Genomic DNA, 22,018 nt, shown 5'->3' with positions numbered 1-22,018 from the left:
ATGTTACTTGTTACTTACTTGTTACTTGGGTGTTTGTTCAAGGCTCTGCTCCACTGCGAGGCAGCCTCAGCAAAGCCTCCTCAAAAGCAACTAACATCTATAATTGTCTTTGATTTTCATGCCGTTAAAATCATAAACTTCCTTGAACACTTATGTCTTCAATTTCTTTTGAAGATATCGATCCTGGCACAACCTTTGATATCACTTTTTATTGTAAATCCTTCATCGCATCTTGCAAGGATCGACATCCCATGTCAAGGTTATCATGGCTGATAACTGAGCATAAAGCTGTCTCAGTCGAATAAAGTTGTTTCCAGTAAGTTCCACAAGATTATCCGGTAAATGCCTGCACTACTTTCAAATGGTCGAGTCAATTGGCTTTAATTGGCAGCCACTTTCTATCAATAAGGTGTTATCCTCTAAAAGAGACAAATTAGATACAGGTCTAAAGGAACTTAGGCAGTTCATAATACTGCGTATTGCAGTACCCTTTACAATGGGCTTTATCAATGCCAGTTTTCTCAGAGACAGGAAAGGTATTGTTCAGATGAAGCTACTGTTTATAATGCCAGTTTAAAAATTTCATAGAATTTGACAGAACTTCTCACTCTGAATAATATCACTAACAGGTAATGGGTCATTATCACAGTAGGTTATATTAACTTTACAGTATCCATAAAAACTATCAAACATTCATTGAAATTGATGCTAAAAAAGCGCTCTGAACTTGTTGCGTTCTCCGCCGCTGTCAGGCATATGGTTATTATAATTTCACATTTGGCAACTCAGCTGGCTATCTGGCAGCGCACTTAGCTTGTGTTTTCCTGCCTGGGTGTTTTTCCTTTCCGGCTTCGTCCAGTTGTCCTGGTTAGTTTTCCCGGTCCTGCTTTTGTGGATTTATACATGTATGATCTTGGAAATATATGTCAGTGCTATAACTTGTTTTCGTATGTGATCCAAGGACACATATGTGCAGTGCTGTTTGCCTTTATCCGTATGTGATCCAAGGACACATGTGCAGTGCTGTCGCCTCTTTATGTATGTGATCCAAGGACACATACGGTTAGCACTCTCACCTCTTTACTTATGTGGTCCAAGGACACATATGTCAGCACTCTGGTGATTCCCTTGTGTTATCTATGTTTTTTTTTTTTTTGTTATATAATTTGGCTGGCCCCCCCTTTTTTATGTTTTTTCTTCATGTTTTTTCCTGATAGTGTTATGTCGGACCGGGACAAGGACAAGGAACAAGGTTAAATGTTTGTGAAATGAAGATCAAACTTCACACTTGGTAAGTATTTGTTTAATCTACCATTATGAAGTGTTAGGAAAATAATCTTATGCAGTAAAAAATATTAATTAATGAAACATGTTAGCATAAATGCTGCCAAAGCTGAAATGTAATATATAATAAGGCTTTTATCCATAAGATAATTTGTTTTAAAACAGAAATGAAGCCTTTACAACTTTAAAATTACAGGTAACACATAAACAGCATGTACACTTTTATGTTTTTTTTTTGTGTTTCTTAAGTTTAGGTTTTCCAGTGCTTGTGTTAGATTTATGTTTTTCTGGGTCAGGGCTTAGTGAAGCCACATGACGAGTTCTCTTCCCTTCATTTCTCTTAATAGCACTCTGAGCTGTAATTGCTGAAACATCACTCTCACAAGTAGATTCTGCCTCACTATGAGAACTTTCTGGTTCAAATGTTTCAAACAATTTTCCTGCGATCTTTTTATCTTTTGATTTATCTTTGCTTGACTTGGTGGGATCTTGCTGCATGTCTTTTGAAGTTCTGCGAAGGCGGCTGAAATCAGATTCCTGTTTATGAGAAGTTGGGCTAGTACAGTGAAGCTGCAGCTCCTTAGTATTAGTTTTTACTGAGGCAATTGTAGAATCCATGTTAATGGCACTCAGTTCTTGAGTTTCATTGACAAAAGTCAAATTATTAATTAGTGTTCTCTCTGTAGAAGGAGTGCTGATGGCTCTGAGTAGTTCTGACCTTGTTTTGTTTTTAATTAGTCTTTCCTTGCTTTCATCTTTTCCTGATTCCACAACTTCCTCTTCTTCAATTCTCTCTTTCATTGCTTCTTCCTTCTCATTTGGCTCCTCTTCTTCCTCATCCTGTGGCAAATATCCTCCTATTGCACGAGGATCAACATGTGCTGTTTCCTCCCTGGTTGGAATGACATCACAATTGTGCCCTCTGAAATCAGCAATACTAATTCTACGTAACCTTACAGTTGCTTGCAAGAGTTTGGTTGGCTCTCTTATACCATCCACACAGCCTGCAACATTTATGGATTTCCTTGTAGCAGTAGCATCCTTACTAAAGACTTGAGCTCTTGTGTGCAGCTCTTTAATATTTGTTGGTGGAGGCATAACAGTTGTTGGTCTTGAAGTATCTTCCTCTTCTACTACTGACAACCTTGCTTCTCTCAAAACTGGTGAAGAATCCACAATATCAGGATTATTACTGATCTCTCTATTTTTGGGGATTCTTGGATAATTTTCTTCATGTTCATTCTTCTCTTCCCACTGCTCTTTGTCAAACCGCCTTAAGTCAAATTCTATCTCCTTTGCTAGTTGTTTGTCTCCTGCCAGGATCTCCCGTACCTGAAAGCCAAATGCAGAATATATGAAATAATGAATACAAGCAAGACAAACTTAGCAACTGTAAAAAATAATACTTTTCTTGTTAATGGGGTTAAGGGATACTTTTAAACTGTTAATGTTCTTTGTTCTTGTGTGTGTGTGTGTGTGTGTGTGTGTGTGTGTGTGTGTGTGTGTGTGTGTGTGTGTGTGTGTGTGTGTGTGTGTGTGTGTGTGTGTGTGTGTGTGTGTGTGTATAACAATATCAATAAAAACTAGGTAGTTTATTCATACTGCAGTAATCACATTGAAAATATCAAATATATTTTTTTGTGGGAAGACTCAACAACCTGCTTAATAACTGGAGAGAACAAATTTTTTAATCACTCACAACATGGTGGAAACCACACCACTGAGATGGTGTGTGTGTGTGTGTGTGTGTGTGTGTGTGTGTGTGTGTGTGTGTTTTACCTAGTTGTAGTTTTACAGGGCCTGGGCTTTATGCTTGTGTGGCCCTGTCTCCATATCTACACTTATCCAATCTTACTTTAAAAGTATGCACACTCGTTGCAGACACTACTTCTTCATTTAAACTGTTCCATGTCTCAATACATCTCTGCGGGAAACTATATTTTTTAATATCTCTCAGACATCTTCCTTTTCTCAGCTTTTTACTATGTGATCTTGTGCTTCGGATGTCATATTCTTCTCTCAGGATCAGTTTCTCATTATCCACTTGGTCCATTCCATTGATCAATTTATAAACTTGTATCAGGTCTCCTCTCTCCCTTCTTTGTTCCAGGGTTGGTAGATCCATAGCCTTTAGTCTCTCCTCATATGTCATCCCTTCAAATTCTGGAACCATTCTTCTAGCTATTTTTGTAGCCTCTCCAATTTCCTTATGTGTTTCTTTTTATGAGGGGTCCACACTACTCCTGCATATTCCAATCTGGGTCTTATTATAGTACTTATCAATTTCTTCATCATTTCTTTGTCCATGTAGTGAAATGCTACTCCAATATTCCTTAGCAAATTATATGTTTCTCTAAAAATTCTATCAATATGGCTTACTGGTTGATGTTGTATATAGGACATCCTCCGCAGATTGTTGTGACTTCAGTACTACTTTAATCGGTCTGCTCACTCCCTCCTTATACGGACCCAGTCTATGGATCTCTTCCACTTCTTCTTTCTCCTCCAACCGTCTCTTGTATTTTTCAACCTCCACCTTCAAATGCATTCTCATCCACCAATCGTTTTTCATTTTCCTCCAGTCTCTTAACTCTTTCCTTCAAAGCCTTGCAGAATTCTCTATCCTGCTCCTCCTCACTCCTCTGAACTTTTAATTCCTTCACTAACTCCTCAAATCTCTTCTCCAACATCACCAATCTACCTTGCAATGTTGCCCTGTTGAAGCTGGACTCATGCTTTGACTGGCCACTTTCGGCTTTGCTCCTGGGCCTCATCAACATATTATTTTGAATTTGGTAATTTATTCCTTACCGGTCTATCTATTTTTCTTACTTTCCTAGGAACATGTGGTCACTGGGGCCATGCCTGGTAGTTACGTGTGTGGTTGGATGCGCTGGCGTGTGTGTGTGTGTGTGTGTGTGTGTTTTCACGAATGTTACAAGGCTTATCTTTCGAGAGGGAAGGGAAGGAGAGGAGGGGAAGGAGATAGAGAGAGAGAAAAGAGAGAGAGAGAGAGAGAGAGAGAGAGAGAGAGAGAGAGAGAGAGAGAGAGAGAGAGAGAGAGAGAGAGAGAGAGAGAGAGAGAGAGAGAGAGAGAGAGAGAGAGAGAGAGAGAGAGAGAGAGAGAGAGAGAGATATGCTGGCCTTGAAATCCTAGTGCCTCCACCATCCTTGTCTCCATCAATCACTAAAGATAAGCTACATGCGTACTTGTGTCTAAAATTACCCAATGGCATAGACTGTTCCCATCTCTCTCCAAATATTAGCAAATGTCACTCTCTCTCTCTCTCTTCTGAAGAGAGAATCCGCTTTCCTCTTCAGGCGATATAGTGACTAAAGAATAGCAGCATAATACACAAAGACAAGTATGACAATTTGCACGAGTTTCCTGGGGGCGGGCATACCACCCATATATCATACAGGCGGCTTTTTAACATGAAGGGTTAATGATCGGCATGAGTGGCAACTTGATGTTGATGTTTTGAGAATTTCTTTGGTTTTGGTGCCCTTCATTGACTTATTTGCATCCAGACTAAATAAGCAAGTGTCTACGTTCTGTTCCTGGAAACTAGATCCAGAGGCAACATTTTTTGATGTATTTACTTTCAACTGGGCACAGTTTGATCTCTTATCTTTTTCCCCCATTCTCTCTAATTGCTAGGTGCCTCCAGAAGATCTGTGCAGAACAGGCCATGGGCTGGATAGTGGTGCCCATTTGGCCATCTCAACCTTGGATGGGAGCTCTTCTAGGGCTGTTGATAGATTACAGGCTCCTTCCAGCAGGGCCGACATCCATCTCAAGTCGGGCACATCCGGTCGACACACTCAGCTCATGGCATGCTTAATATCAGGAGGTCTTCCGAGAACAAGGTGTTTCTGTGGCAGGCACGGACATCTTGCTTGCGTCATGGAAGCCGAGCACGGCTAAACAATACCGCCCGCATGTCGCTAGGTGGCAACAGTTTTGTTCTCGACCGGGCATCAATCCCCTTAGTCCCTCTGCCCATTACGTCATTAACTTCTTGACTGAGAAGTTTCATCGGAATGTGGGATATGACAGCGTGAACACTGCAAGGGAGGCTATTTCTTCACTAGGAACTGTAATTGATCGCTGCAGGGCAGGAAATCACCCTCTGATTTGTAGATTCATGAAAGGGGTCTTCAACCTCAGACCACCCACACCTAGGTACACGGCAACATGGGATGTAAAGCCAGTCTTGCAAAAGCTTGATCTATGCACCCTTGGGGACTTATCATTGAAAGATCTCACCCTAAAGCTTGTCATGTTGATGGCGATCACTGCCCAGAGTCCAAACGTTACATTTGTTAATGCTTCAGGGTATGGATGTTAATGAGGATCATATTTCCATTTCGCTAGGGGGAACTGTTAAGCAATGTAGACCTAACTTTAATATTGCCAGGCTGACATTTTGGGCCTACCTCAGGATGATAGATTGTGTGTTTGTCAAACATTGTTAGAGTACATAGCAAGGACCAAGGAATTTAGGCATGGTGATAAGCATAGTGCTTCCAAATTGTTTCTCAGTTTTCATAAACCAGACTGCTGTATCTAAGGACACTATTGCCCGATGGGTCAAGTCCATGAGTATGTCTGGTACACCAATGTCTTCAAGGTGGGTAGTGTACGACCAGCTGCTGCATCAAAAGCCAAGGCTATGGCAGTGCCCCTGACATGCATCATGCAAAAAAGCTGGTTGGGCTAGGGCTGCCACGTTTGCAAAATTTTATGATAAGCCCATTATAATGAATTCTGATCTATTTCAGGATGTGGTCCTTCAATAGGCAGGGGTTGGTGACATGTGTCTTAGCCTTGCATTTCAAGGGATCTTCTGTTACCAGGCAGCATTAGTAAGTCTGTGGTATGTCCTACCTGTCTATTTTCTTGTTTGTGTTTCTCTGTGGTCCTGTTGGTCACATGGCCTTCATGTGTATGTTCTGTGTGTGACTTTTCTTTCATTAAAACTCTGTTCATGGTTGGACTTATATATATATGTTTTTTTTTCCTTCTACATCTATTCATCATCGGAACACAACACCCACATGGCTTCAAAGCTTCATGGGAAAGCTCAACTCCGTAGAAGGTGACTTGGTGAAGTAAAATTAATAAAGTACACGAGACTTACCTTGGTCAGTTGAAATGTGCTTGTAATTTTATGAGGCAAGTCACCTCTGCTAGGAGTACATGCCCAGTCCTTCCCTGCTTATTGGGTTTGATGATTAGTACTTTTAATTCTCTATCATGTGGGTGGTTGTTTACTTAGAAGTCTGACTGTGCGACGTGGCAAAGTGTATCTCATGTGAAAGCTCCCCTCCAGCAGAGGTGACTTGCCTCGTAAAATTACAAACACACTTCAACTGACCAAGGTAAGTCTCGAGTACTTTATCAATTTTGTGTGAAGAAGGAGTTGTCTTTAAAGGGCAGGCTGTGACTGCCCCCTTGAGTTATGAGACACTAAGGGAAACGTTCAGCGAGACCACAACTAGCTTTAATGGAAGGTTCACAGCACCATCTGAACTAGTGCTATTAGATCTAACTGGGAGTAAGTTATTGTTTCGGTAGGTGACTACTACCTCCTCCTGCCTACTATCATATAAGATGTTGACTAACAAGAGTGGCATTTCATTACATGGATAAAGATATGATGAAAAAAATCATCACAAGCATGATACGCCCATGGCTGGAATATGTAGCAGTGGTATGGTCTCCGAGCTCTAAAAACGATATAAGAAAATTCAAAAGGATACAGAAGATTGCTACTAAGATGGTGCCAGAATTAAAGGACCTCACATATGAAGAACGACTGAAGGAAATGGGACTGCCAACCTTACAAAATAGAAGAGAACAGAGGGACCTAATAACAATGTATAAGATAGTAAATTTAGCTACCGGGCTAATAAGTGCTCACATTACAATATCAGACACATACACACACACACACACACATACAAAGTCCGATTAGTGTGCACACAGCCGCACTCCCCCACATCAAACCCCACTGCTCTAAGGTATATGCTACCTGCATCCACCTCAATGCATGCCATACCTAGCTGGGCGAGCTACCTGCAAGCTCTACACATACACATGCAGCCTTGACACATGTTTGGCTATCCCCTGCCCATCAGAAAATACACGCACTAAGACCACATCAGAAACTGACACAATACGACATGTACATCGACACCATGTGAATAAAGAACCATGCCTGAAAAACCTGAGCGTAAGTCCTCGTACACAGCCCTGAGTTTACCTACCCTGATGACCAATGTTTCAGTTCTCCCAATCCGCAAATAACTTCAGCACACACTGACTAACCGAACTACAACAGCAAAATGAACCCACTAAGACATGCATAAGTAAGTCACCAGTGTTTTTTCTTTTTTTTTTATCTGGTAAGATCAAGACACACACAACACCTCATCAAACGAACTGAGATATATCGCCGTATCGGATTTTCGAGCACACACACACACATGTACTCCTTGTACCACATACAGATGCCTAATAATATCGTACCCGCACCCTAACCTCCAGCCATACCAGTCGTCAAGTCCCTTCACAATGAGATTACGCAATGACCTGAATGAAAATGTAAATGCTGCGTCAATGTCTCTCTCTCTCAGAACTACACATGCAGTCACCATGAAAAATGGGCTTCCGTCACGTCTGGGGGATCAGCACTGACCTTGCCCCATCAACAGCCCACTAAAAGTGAATGAGGTCCCCTCCCATCAGTCAGTAAGCCCCCCGGGTTAAGTAACCATACCAGATTTGCTCCGCCCGTACCATCTGACCCTGCTGGGTACTAGTAGTCTTAAACCCATCCTCTGCTAGTGTTTGCCTGCCACCGCTATTTATGCTCGATAATACTTAACGCTAGTTCAATGGGTACCAGTGTAGAGGAGGCGTGAAATCACCCATTAAGATAAGGCGATTCGCTTAGCAATGTAGCGCGATTCAAAGCAGTGCACACTTGCCTAACAACAAATAACCAAACCGTGTTAAACGTCCGGTGGGAAGTTGTTTTAGCCTTGTATAAACGCGGTGAATTGGCCATAAGCTACCGCATCCCCCCGTCTAAAAACCAATGGTGATTATGGAGCCTACATAAATCTTTCGCGGTACAGCGCTAATGCGAGCGGGTAATACATGGAGCGGCGTATCTCCGCGCATACATGCCTCCAGCAATGGACCTAAAACAGCTTGCATAACGCTAGCCCTACCCATTTTTTTCCCTCCCAATGATGGATACACCATGAAGCATAGCATTAGCAGCTTAGCTAGGTATTAGTCTTGGAATCTGTGGACGGCCTATGGGAGCTTCTATCGCACGTGCATATCGCCGTATTATGGGGTGCCACCTCATCGACGTGAGGCTAAGGTGCAGGCCTGATGTGCAGCTCCCAGGTCCCAGCTAGCTCCATGGGACCCTATATAGGTATGCATCGCAGTGGGGACGGGCCTCGCCACCTATGCCGAGGCCTACAGTTTACAACGTACTCTTGTGCCAGCTCGGCATGTTAGTTGCTTTAACCATCGTGCATCGACCTTATGCCGTCCCCATTGTCTTGCATCTCCTCCGACGTAATATGAACTGTTTCTCCCTTGGGTAGGCTAGCTAACAGGAAAGCCATGCGGCCGCTTTGCCCCACGTGCCTGGACCCACGCGGCTGAGCCCGCCGCCTTATGACAAATTGGTTCGATGCAGTACCATGAACGTGGCACACTCAGAATTAGGCAGCCACGCTCAGGACTTGATGGACCTGGCGGGTCTTTGAACCCAGGTCAACGGTTCGAATAGAATACCTGGCGCGGTAATGTACGTCACATGCTGAAAGGGAAATCGACTTATCCCCGCCTGTGACGCTATGACCACATTCCTAGCCTACATCCTACCCACCTCCAGCATACCTGGTATATATGGGGTACGCTTACGTCCATACATCCGCCTGCCTACTTACACGGTAACAAAATGCCGTGTACCTATTGAAGGTCTTGCATCTGACAAGTTTCAAATACCATACGTCAGCCATCTTACGTACATGAAATGCGGCAAATGTAACAGGTGCGGCGTACCAGCTATGGGGTTCGCTGCATCTCTAAACAAGGTGCCTGGATCGACTTAGATAGGCTCGTCCCAGTAATTTTTCGATGTCGATGCCCCATTCTAATCATAGCAAACCCTCCCCATTTTTTTTTAGCTGGGAATCAATGCGCCATGCCATGTCCCTATCCAGCCTCCAGGGTATACCTGCATCGCAGCTAGCGTGGAGGGTACCGTGCGCACCCGTAGTGCCAGGCCCTCGGCAGGGTAGGGTAGTTCCTGCATGCGTACATTCTACAGCAGCTCCACAGCATTATTGCATCGCCACGCTATACAGCCTGCCATAGCTATCCAGCCTCGCACGTACGGGCTAGCCTCCGCCGCCATCCCATTGGACTTGTATGCAGGTGCATGCGTGGCGCTGCACGGGCGTGCCAGGTGCCATGGGATTAGCTAAGGTATCGCGCTGAGAGCACCTCGGAGGTTATACATGAGGGCGTATCGACGGCCCTGCGTTCCAGCCGCCTCGATCCGTGCGCTCCGGCAGCCTCCAGGCCTCCACGCCTTGGCATAGCCTGGCACTAGCCGCCTGCACTACGTCCGAGCGGGTCGAGCTGGAGTTCCCCCGCAGGTGCATTTTAAGTTGGCAGTTACGCCATAGTATGCGTTCAAAAGGTTGGAAACTTTATCGTGCACGGGCCTCCCGGATCCCCGAGGTGGCACCTGCATGCTACCTGCAGGTATCCGCCACCTGCCCCATAGGTATCCACTCCGACGGGTAGCCTCGCCATACGTGGAGCTGGACGCTAGGTGCACGCCTTACCTGGTCCAGGTTCCGGCCCAGCTGCAGCTGGATGAAACCCTCCAATTGCCATTTTCTCAAGCCTAGAATTCCGCTTAGCATTTAAACAAACGTCCTAGCCCGCCACACCCCAAACACTGCTTGCCTTCGATGAATAGTGTCCTTTGTACTCATTCGGAAAACAAATTGGACTTTCCCTCAAGCAAGTCAGCGAGAGCAGTGCGCCCGTTCATCACTTGCCTGTTTAACCCCTGGGAGGGCAGCAGATCTGTAAATGCAGGTAAGCCGACTGAAAGCAGATTAAAGGGCCAAACTGGTGTCCGACACTGATCAGGGGTGGTAAATCATGAAGTGTGTTAGCCAGTAGTCGCATTCCAGTACTCCTGAGATATTCGAGTATCCCATATTAGTTCCTAATTAGTCTTGACAGCATATTTTTCACTAGTGAGGCATGGTGAATAGGTGGCATGATTTTGAATAAAATTAAGTTTTTACATCCAGTAGCAATGAATTATACCTACGTTCCTGCTGGGTACCTTTAACTCAAGAATCTTTTCTGATATAGCTTGTACTTTTGTTCATCGAAGCCGTCACTTGATCATGTATGCCCCATCCTGCAGTATCAAGTCGAAACCATGGATTCAGTCCCTTAATGATCCCTGACCAACGCTACCTCTGAGCGTACATGTGGGTGAAGAGGTACATAAGACCCAGAAATCTCTTTTTGAAGGACATTTTTTACTCAAAAGCTGGGAAAATTAGGAGCTGGTTTAGGTAACACAAGCCCGTAGCTCCCACAGGTTTTGCATGCGTCAAATACAGTGTTCTGAGACCTGCCTGCCCCTCCCAGGTGCGAGTTTGGCAAGGACCCTCTTGCTTTTTCACACAGAGCCTTCCGTACAAAGCATACGACACTCGGCAGTCATTTTTCATATCAGCCATATCAGTTGATTAAAATCCAGCTGCCTTAATTGCAGCACTTATGCATCAGGAAGCTCCGAGTTTATGCCTTCCACCACATATCGGCTATTGTAATACGTGAACCTATCCCGGTATAGTATTTTTGTAATGGCCGGCATAAAAAGCTACTTAATTGCGAACCCGATTGAGACACTGCCTCAGAGGCCCAGGAATTTTGAGGAACCGTGACTGGGGTATCACGATAGTTTCGCCTCGTCCCATAAATGTGTCAACGGCCCGAGTCAATGTAGAGCCGTATATGTTGCAGTATTGTGTATACCATCCTCTCTGTCAGTCGACTGCAGGTGATGTCGCGGTGTGTGTTCTGTAGTTTTGGATCCTCAAAAGGCTCACTGCTTATCATAGCTTTGGGGATTGTAATCAAAGCGAAAGGGTTTCATAACCCTAATGGGATCATGCAGTTCTGCTATATTCCTACCGAATAAGCCTGAATCAGAGAGTTAGCATGAGTGGTTCGCATAATTTTGAGGTGGACTGCAGATCAGTCGTTGAAAGGTTGAGGGCCTTGTCGATAAAATGATTGCCATTTTATCCCTTTCTGTTTAACTTCACGAAGTCCAGAAAGCTTAACAAACCGAGTTGGGCCGCTTTCTAATGCGTTTTCTGTGCATTTACGTGAGCATTCGATAACTTTGTCATTTTCCCTGGTCACATTTCCTCCCTGACCTCTCCTTAGCTTAAAGAGAGATCACATGAGCAACCTTTGCAATACGTAACTAATGTGTACTGAAGGTGAGCTTAAAATTGGAGTTTAAAACGACCCTTTCACCTGAACCCCATCCTTTGAGATCAGGAACCTATCGAATAGTTCGACTGAATTGTCAGATGTACAACTCCTCAGTCGCCATCATGTTTGCATTGACCAGGCAGTGTCCGAGGGCCTACGTGGTAATCATATGGGTTCTATTTATAATGTATCTGTATACCCTCGCCGCCATCGAGGGGTATATAGAGCTAGCTATGTACATAAAGCTAACGTATCCATCCCCACCTCCCGAGCTCCCAGGGCGGTAGGGTACCAGCTAGGAGGGATTAGCTCTGTGGCACCTAGTCGACGGTGCATCGGACCTACATCAGTACATGTAGCTAATGATATGTATAGCTGGAGCTAGCCTACCTATGCCGGCAGCTGATACAGAAAATGGGCTAGCTATACGCGTGCAGTCCATGCAGCTGATTATGCCAGCTATATAGCTCGATGTGTGTGTGTAGGTATGGACGGAGAACTTTAATCCCACGTAACATTTCCAAGTGTTTCTTGGGGGGTGGAGCTAGGGCTCGGGAGCCTGCATTGGATCGATGGGATCGCACCCTGGGGGATATGCCAGGTGGACGTCCAGTCCCCATGGACCTGGCCAGCTGGCCAGGTGGCATCCACCCTAGCGTGGAGTATCCCAGCTGCAGGGTGCAGGGTACACTGCATAGGTCCCATGCAGGTGATATGGGCACGTACCCAGTTTATCTGACCTACCCGTGTGTGTGTGTGTGTGTGTGTGTGTGTGTGTGTGTGTGTACCGCGGTGGCATATGCCGCCAGCTACGGTTAGGCTGGGCGATGTAGGGCCTGGATACCGGTAGTCGGATATAATCGGATGTGATGGAGCTATGTCCTGGCATGTATGCCATGTAACATGGCATAGCTAAATATCCCATGATATACATATTATACATGCATTAATAACACGTTTATTCCCAGTCTCTTGATCCGGAGTGAATGAGTCAATTATAAGTGTCAGAGCCACCCTCATTCAGCACCTAAGAACCCGCCCACGCCTTACACTTCATTGTCTCGTGGGGATTTATTTTGTGGCTGGGAAAGAGGCGAAACTTGCACTCACTGTTCTAGGAGGAAACAAGTATTGCACTCATAGGGTACGGAAAGGCGGTAAAAATCAAGGAGATATTTGCTCCCCATGTTATAAGGTAATGGCGTAAGGATGCCTGTTCTTAAGTTCACTGTAAATAACAATGGCTTCAGTTATTATGAAGCTTCTGGCCTGAGGAACTTTTAAATCAGGCACGTGTCGCTTGTCCCTAGCAGGCACCTAGGATTCAGCTCCTGTAGCCATGCATAACCCTTTCAATATAGTAAGCGGCTAGCGTATATAAGTCCGTAAAATGACGAAGCAATCTCGTAAAGTCCAATGCCATCGAGTAGCCGATGTTGAGTCGCATTACGATACGCCAGTACTAAAGTCCAGAAAATTAGAGTGAGCATTCAGGGCTATAGCAAAACCATGTGCGGCATCATTACTATTAATGACTGACTGTCTTCCCATGATGGATGTATCCCGGTCCATTGTCATGGACCATACAATGCTCCCAGGAGGCATTGAAAGTCGCGGGCTCCCTCAAATTGACAATTTATCCTGTATATCGTCAACCGGATGCTACACAAAAGTGTGCGCATAACTGTGCCAGCAAATAAAAACTACACTAAATTGTATACAAAAACTGTGATTTGGTCCGGGTTTATGTTTTCCACGAATTAGGTCGTAACAGAACTCAACAACCTGGACCAGCCATGAGCTGCTCCTTCTGCTGCTGGCATTTGATAGATTTTGCACTATAAAGATTCTGTGGCCATTAACTGCGACAGTCTATCGTGTGCGCGCAGAACATGTTAAAATGCAAGAAGAGCTTGCAGGTGTTAGGGAGATGGCCATATTTAGCTTACATCAGGCCTTGGGTAACATCGGATAGTAGTGTTGACCCCGGTTCAGGAGCAATGTAACAAGGGATGCGGTGTCCAAGCAAGTCTGCATTACTTTGGTATTGGTTACTAGAAATACCCCCAGACGTTCCCACTGGTATGCAAACTCTAAGCTTGGCAAATCAGTGACCCTTTAACCTCTCTCTCTCTCTCTCTCTCTCTCTCTGGCTACAAACCCAAGCGATACAGCCGGTCTTCTTGACTCAATCCTGTAGCGGTCACGACTTTCTCGGGGCATAAAGCCTACTCCCAGCGATGTAGCATCGAACTCCTTGTTGATGCGTTCTCATGTCAAAGCCTTCGTTATGTGGGCATGTAATGGGATCTTATGTATGTATGTGTGCGCTCTGCATCGATGTGTATGTGTGTATGTATGTAGTATGTGTGTTGTGTATGTATGCCTGGCTATCCCCATATTAGCTGCAGCTAGCCTATTTAGCCTCTTTATGTATACATACATCCTGTGGCGGATCTACCTGGCGGATGTGTCTGTAACTGTGTGTGTGTATGTACGGTCCGAGCTCATATGTATAGCTCGATTACGTACTGCTACGTAGCCCTGCATGACAGCTGGGGAAGGATAGAACTGCTATTACGGGGGTGAGAATTGCAGGTCGAGGTATTTATTTCCAGGCCTGGATCTATGTCGGGATGCATGCACCCTGGGATTTATGTGGGGAGGGTATGCACAGGCTCGATACACCTGGGATTATTTACGCGTACATCTAATAGGGTGGCATGTATAGCTGCATGTATCTGCATTATCTATGCCATCTATCTTTAATGTGCACATCTACAAGTGATAAGCACTGACCTACGTGACAACTCCAAGCAACCTAGTGCCTAGTTGTAATTTTACAGGGCCTGGGTATCATACTCGTGTGGCCCGTCTCCATATCTACACACATCCAACTTTCCTTTAAAACTATGCACACTCCTTGCTGACACCACCTCCTCACTCAAACCACCACACCTCCACACATCTTTGTGGGAAACTATATTTACTTCACATCCTTCAAGCATATTCCCTTGGCTATCTTTTTACTATGCGATCTTGTAGTTCTATTTAAGTTTTCCTCTCTCAACATCATTTGCTCATTATCCACTTCATCCAGTCCATTCAACAGTTTATAAACCTGTATTAAATCTTTCACACATCTTTGTGGGAAACTATATTTCTTCACATCCTTCAAGCATATTCCCTTGGCTATCTTTTTACTATGCGATCTTGTAGTTCTATTTAAGTTTTCCTCTCTCAACATCATTTGCTCATTATCCACTTCATCCAGTCCATTCAACAGTTTATAAACCTGTATTAAATCTCCTCTTTCTCTTCTTTGTTCCAAGGTAAGCAAATTCATTTCTTTTAATCTCTCCTCATAGGTCATTTCTGCCAATTCCGGAACCATTTTTGTTGCCATTCTCTGCAATCTCTCCAACTTCCTTATATGCTTCTTTTTATAAGGGGACCAAACCACTCCAGCATATTCCAATCTTGGTCTAATTACCATACTAATTAATTTCTTCATCATATCTTTATCCATATAATGGAAGGCTAATCCAATATTTTTATCAAATTATACGTTTCTCCAAACATCTTATCAATATGAGCCTCAAACTGCCCATGGTCTTGTATTATCACTCCCAAATCCTTTTCCTTTTCCACCTTTTTCAACACTACTTCTTCACCCATCTTATATGACCCTCTTGGCCGTCTTCCACTCTTCCCATCTCCATCACATGACTTTTGCTCAGATTAAATTCCATTTGCCACCTCTTGCTCCACTCCCAAATCTTATCCAGATCTGCCTGTAAAATTTCACAATCTTCTTCACTCTTCACACACCTACACAACTTCGCATCATCCGCAAACAAATTAATATAACTGTTTACTCCCTCTGGCATGTCATTATATATACAAGGAAAAGTATTGGTGCCAGCACTGAGCCTTGTGGGACTCCACTCTCCACCACCAACCAGTCCGACTTTGCATCCCTTATTACCGTTCTCATCTCCCTCCATCTCAAGTAGTTTTCCATCCACTTTAACACTTTTCCTTTCAGTCCTCCATAAATCTCTAATTTCCATAACAGTCTCATGTGAGGTACCTTGTCAAAAGCTTTCTTTAAATCCAAATATACACAGTCCATCCATCCCTCTCTCTCTTGTATTTTGTCAACCACTCTTGAATAAAAGCTCAGTAGATTTGTTACACATGACCTCCCTTTCCTGAAGCCAAATTGATGATCCGATAATAACTTATGATCCTCCAGGAACCGTATCCAATATTTCTTTATCACCCTCTCACAAATCTTACCGACCACACTTGTTAGAGACACAGGTCTATAGTTAAGAGGCTCTTCCTTACTGCCTCCCTTATAAATGGGCACCACTTCAGCTCTCTTCCACTCTACTGGTACTTCCCTGTTTCTAATGAGCACCTTATAATATCATATAATGGATCAATCAATTCTTCTCTACACTCCTTCAATAATTTTCCTGAAACTTCATCTGGTCCCATCGCTTTATCATCTTTAAGTTCCTCCAACATTTTATATAACTCCTTTTAGGTATCTTAATGTCATCCATGTGCACATTTCCTTGTACATTCTGAGGCTTTACAAACATTGTTTCTTTAGTAAATACTTGCTGAAACCTATTATTTAGCAATTCCGCTATATTCTTAGGGTCATCTACTATCCCTTGCTCTCCTTTTAATCTTTCAATGGACTCTCTCTTTTAAGTTTACCATTTATGAACCTGTAAAACAATTTTGGATGTTCCTTACTCTTGTCTACAATATCTTTTCAAATTTTCTTTCTTCCTCCTCCTTACCCTCACATACTCATTTCTTGCCACTCTATAATTCTCCTTATTTAGTATATTCCTGCTCTTTTCCATCTTTTCCAAGCCACATCTCTCTTTTCCTTAGCCTTAACACAAGTTGCATTAAACCAATCCTTTCTTCCTTCCTCTCTCGGTTTATACTTTGGTACAAATTTCATAACTCCTTCTTTATAATATTTCATAAAAATCTCATATTTCTTTTGCACTTCTCTGATTTGTAACATCTCCTCCCAATCTAATTTTCTGAAATAATTTTCAAACTTTCTGTGTCCATCTTTCTATAATTCAATCTACCACTCCTGTATGTCTCGTCCTTCCTTCGCTGTGTTGTTGCTATCTGCATTTCCATAACCACATGATCACTCTTTCCCAAAGGACACTTGTATTGTATATCTCCACATAGGTACACTTCTCTTGTTAACACCAAATCCAGTCTAGCCGGTTCATCATCTCCTCTATATCTAGTATTTTCCTTCACCCTCTGTTCCATCATATTTTCCATCATTAGATTAAGAAATCTCTCCCCATGCTTCCTCTCCAACACCACTTACTAGATTTTCCCAATCCACCTCCTTACAATTAAAATCTCCTACTAGTATCACCTTTCTTTTCCAGATAATACACTTTCCAAACTCTGTAAAGTATCCTTGATCATATTGTCGTATTCCTTAATGTCCAAGAATTTGTTTTAGGAGGTACATAGGTCACCATGATTATTAATTCTTTTCCATCACTTTTTATCCTTATGCTTATCACTTCTGCGTTGTTCTTCCCATACCAAACCTTATCCACATTTATTTATTTCTTCGTCATAATCATAACTCCTCCTCCACCTTTACTCTCTATCCTTTCTCCATATATTATATTTATTATCCAAATTTATCTTTGTTTTTTCATGCAATTTTGTCTCAGTCAAACACACTATATCAGGCTTCTCCACTATCATATAGTCTTGCAATTCCAATCTACTTGACAGTATCCCATCTATATTAGTATACATTACGGTCCACCACTGCTCCCTCTAGGGGTTCCTCCGTATTCCTTCTTTCCACATACCACTTTCTGACTCTCTCTCCTATAACTCTCCAAAAAAACTTTTCTCTTTCCTCCTCAGACCGCTCATCATTTTTCCTTCTCGCCTCTTCCACCAATTCCTTATATCTTCTCCTCTCTTCCTCATTTCTATTCTTTCTCACAAACACCTCTTTACAACCTTCTATCTCTTTAACTTTGATGTTCTATATAGGACATCCTCCATGATTGTTGTGACTTCAGTACTACTTTAATCGGTCTGTTCACTCCCTCCTTATACGGACCCAGTCTATGGATCTCTTCCACTTCTTCTTGTAGGTCTTTTTTCATCATCATTTAGATTTTTGAACAGATCTCTTACCGTTTTCAATTCTTCCTTAATTCTCTTGGCTTATATGTTATATTTTGTTCTTTCATCCCAAATATTAACACACTCTTCTTCTTTTCTGCTATTTCCCTTATCAATGTTTCCTTATTCTTCATTACATTAACCAGTTCCTTGGACCTTTCTTTTTTGTCTTCCTTCAACTGATCTTTAATTATTTCTTGTAATCCAACCATCTCTGCTTCCCTCGACTCAGTCCATTGTGTTTTCTTCAGTTCCCATTCCCTTTCAAGCCTTTCATTCTGCTCACTAATCATTTCCTTAAAGTCATCTTTCTCCTTTACTACTCTATCCATTTTCTCCTCCACCTTCAAATGCGCATTCTCATCCACCAATCGTTTTTTATTTTCCTCCAGTCTCTTAACTCTTTCCTTCAAAGCCTTGCAGAATTCTCTATCCTGCTCCTCCTCACTCCTCTGAACTTTTAATTCCTTCACTAACTCCTCAAATCTCTTCTCCAACATCACCAATCTACCTTGCAATGTTGCCCCTGTTGAAGCTGGACTCATGCTTTGACTGGCCACTTTCGGCTTTGCTCCCTGGGCCTCATCAACATACTCGTATTTTGAATTTGGTAATTTATTCCTTACCGGTCTATCTATTTTTTCTTACTTTTCCTAGGAACATGTGTGGTCACTGGGGGCCATGCCTGGTAGTTACGTGTGTGGTTGGATGCGTTGGCGTGTGTGTGTGTGTGTGTTTTCACGAATGTTACAAGGCTTATCTTTAAGATAGAGAGGGAGGAGGAAGGAGATGAGAGAGAGAGGAGAGAGAGAGAGAGAGAGAGAGAGAGAGAGAGAGAGAGAGAGAGAGAGAGAGAGAGAGAGAGAGAGAGAGAGAGAGAGAGAGAGAGAGAGAGAGAGAGAGAGAGAGAGAGAGAGAGAGAGAGAGAGAGACCATGTGCTGAAATTAGTGTCTCCACCATCCTTGTCTCCATCAATCACTAAAGATAAGCTACATGCGTCCGCCTTGTGTCTAAAATTACCCAATGGCATAGACTGTTCCCATCTCTCTCCAAATATTAGCAAATGTCACTCTCTCTCTCTCTCTTCTTTTCTCTGAAGAGAGAAGCGTCCCTCTTCGGGCGATATAGTGACTAAAGAATAGCAGCATAATACACAAAGACGACAAGTATGACAAGCTTGCACGAGTTTCCTGCGCCCTAACACTACCACCCATATATCATACAGGCGGGCTTTTTTAACATCCGGCGCGAAGGGGTTAATGATCGGCATGAGTGGCAACTTGATGTTGATGTTTTTCGTAGAATTTCTTTGGTTTTTGGTGCCCCTTTCATTGACTTATTTGCATCCAGACTAAATAAGCAAGTGTCTACGTTCTGTTCCTGGAAACTAGATCCAGAGGCAACATTTTTTGATGTATTTACTTTCAACTGGGCACAGTTTGATCTCTCTTATCTTTTTCCCCCATTCTCTCTAATTGCTAGGTGCCTCCAGAAGATCCGTGCAGAACAGGCCATGGGCTGGATAGTGGTGCCCATTTGGCCATCTCAACCTTGGATGGGAGCTCTTCTAGGGCTGTTGATAGATTACCACAGGCTCCTTCCGAGCAGGGCCGACATCCATCTCAAGTCGGGGCACATCCGGTCGTGCGACACACTCAGCTCATGGCATGCTTAATATCAGGGAGGTCTTCCGAGAACAAGGTGTTTCTGTGGCAGGCACGGACATCTTGCTTGCGTCATGGAAGCCGAGCACGGCTAAACAATACCGCCCGCATGCTAGGTGGCAACAGTTTTGTTCTCGACCGGGCATCAATTTAGTCCCTCTGCCCATTACGTCATTAACTTCTTGACTGAGAAGTTTCATCGGAATGTGGGATATGACAGCGTGAACACTGCAAGGGAGGCTATTTCTTCACTAGGAACTGTAATTGATCGCTGCAGGGCAGGAAATCACCTCTGATTTGTAGATTCATGAAAGGGTCTTCAACCTCAGACCACCCACACCTAGGTACACGGCAACATGGGATGTAAAGCCAGTCTTGCAAAAGCTTCGATCTATGCACCCTTCAAGGACTTATCATTGAAAGATCTCACCCTAAAGCTTGTCATGTTGATGGCATCACTCAAGCCAGAGTCCAAGCGTTACATTTGTTAATGCTTCAGGGTATGGATGTTAATGAGGATCATATTTCCATTTCGCTAGGGGGAACTGTTAAGCAATGTAGACCTAACTTTAATATTGCCAGGCTGACATTTTGGGCCTACCCTCAGGATGATAGATTGTGTTTGTCAAACATTGTTAGAGTACATAGCAAGGACCAAGGAATTTAGGCATGGTGATAAGCATAGTGCTTCCAAATTGTTTCTCAGTTTTCATAAACCACGCACTGCTGTATCTAAGGACACTATTGCCCGATGGGTCAAGTCCATGCTTAGTATGTCTGGTGTGGACACCAATGTCTTCAAGGTGGGTAGTACGACCAGCTGCTGCATCAAAAGCCAAGGCTATGGCAGTGCCCTGACATGCATCATGCAAAAAGCTGGTTGGGCTAGGGCTGCCACGTTTGCAAAATTTTATGATAAGCCCATTATAATCACAATAATAATAATTCTTACATAGAAATATATTTGTGAGACTCTTTCAAAACTTTTTAAGCTGAAATCATACAAAACTAAGGAATACCGGACAAAGCCTACATGTGGCAGTCCCTGTATGAAACATACTTACCTATTTCCATCTATCATCCCTATTCATAAATTCATATGATCTATTAAAACTCCCTAATGACTCAACACTAAAAGTCTGATTACTGAATACATTTCATTTATCTACCACCAATTCATTCAAAAATTAATTTCTTCCTATATAGTTCTTATACTTAACATTTCCAAGCTTGAACCATTATAATTTCTTGTTCTATTCTGATTACTGGACCTGAGAATTCTGATTCCATCACTCTTGTCAACTCCTATATAGATACTCCTTGATATATGATTAGGTTATGTTTCTGAAAATTTAATAGTACAGTGAACAATCACTTTGCAAACTTAAGATTAAATACTGTTACAAAGTAATGAGGTTCACTTTTATGAAAAATTAGAGAAAACCATGTACAGCTTGTTCTTGAGAATGTGGACAAGCGAGATGCATAGTCTAATGTACTTACAGTAAGATTACCAAGCCAAGAAAAGTTATCAATTGACCTGTAATTTCATATACTTCGCTTAGTCTTTCCATTTCGAGATTCATACAACACATTGTAGGGTGATGGAGCAAGAGCTCAGTGTAGTTTATATTCATCCATGTATGTTGGAGTCCTTGCAAAAAACTTTTGCAAGTTGATATCTTTTTACTGTTGAACAACAAGAAACAGAGCGAGTGAGATGGGGTTTGGAATATGTCCCGTTCCTCTCCTCCCCTCCCTAGTCACATATGGGGAGCAGAGTGAGAGCTTCTCAGTTTCCAAGTTAAAGTTGAAGGGACAGGATGCAAGTGGCTGTTGTAAGACCATGTAGAGTGATATAGTATATATACCTATGATTTTAATAGGTCCCTGCCAATCTTGAGCAAAGAGTCCTTTGACACCGTCAAGGTTCTAAGTAGGGCTCTGGATTTTGTAAGAGGGAACTCCCTGGCTTATGGAGATAAGCAAAGCAGACTTTTAATGACCACATGGTCAACACTGGGGCAATTGTGCATCGAAGATGAATACATTGGTTGCCTTTGCAGTGTTGGATGAAATGCTACTGGTCATTAAAGCTTAACTAAGCTTGGGGGCCAGAGAATATAAATTGTAAGATGGACATTGGTATTTGTTGTCTTCCCAAGATCTGCATTATTAGGGTGCTAACCTTTTCATCTGGAAGATAGCAAATGCTGCTACTTAACTAGAGGGCTGTAAAATGGTATGGGCATGGGGTAGTTTGTTTATTTTTACTCTCAATAT

This window comes from Portunus trituberculatus, chromosome 43, assembly GCF_017591435.1.
Source record: "Portunus trituberculatus isolate SZX2019 chromosome 43, ASM1759143v1, whole genome shotgun sequence".
In the NCBI taxonomy this organism is placed as follows: domain Eukaryota; kingdom Metazoa; phylum Arthropoda; class Malacostraca; order Decapoda; family Portunidae; genus Portunus; species Portunus trituberculatus.
The sequence above is the reverse complement of the archived record's forward strand: the minus strand, read 5'-3'. Positions refer to the sequence as shown.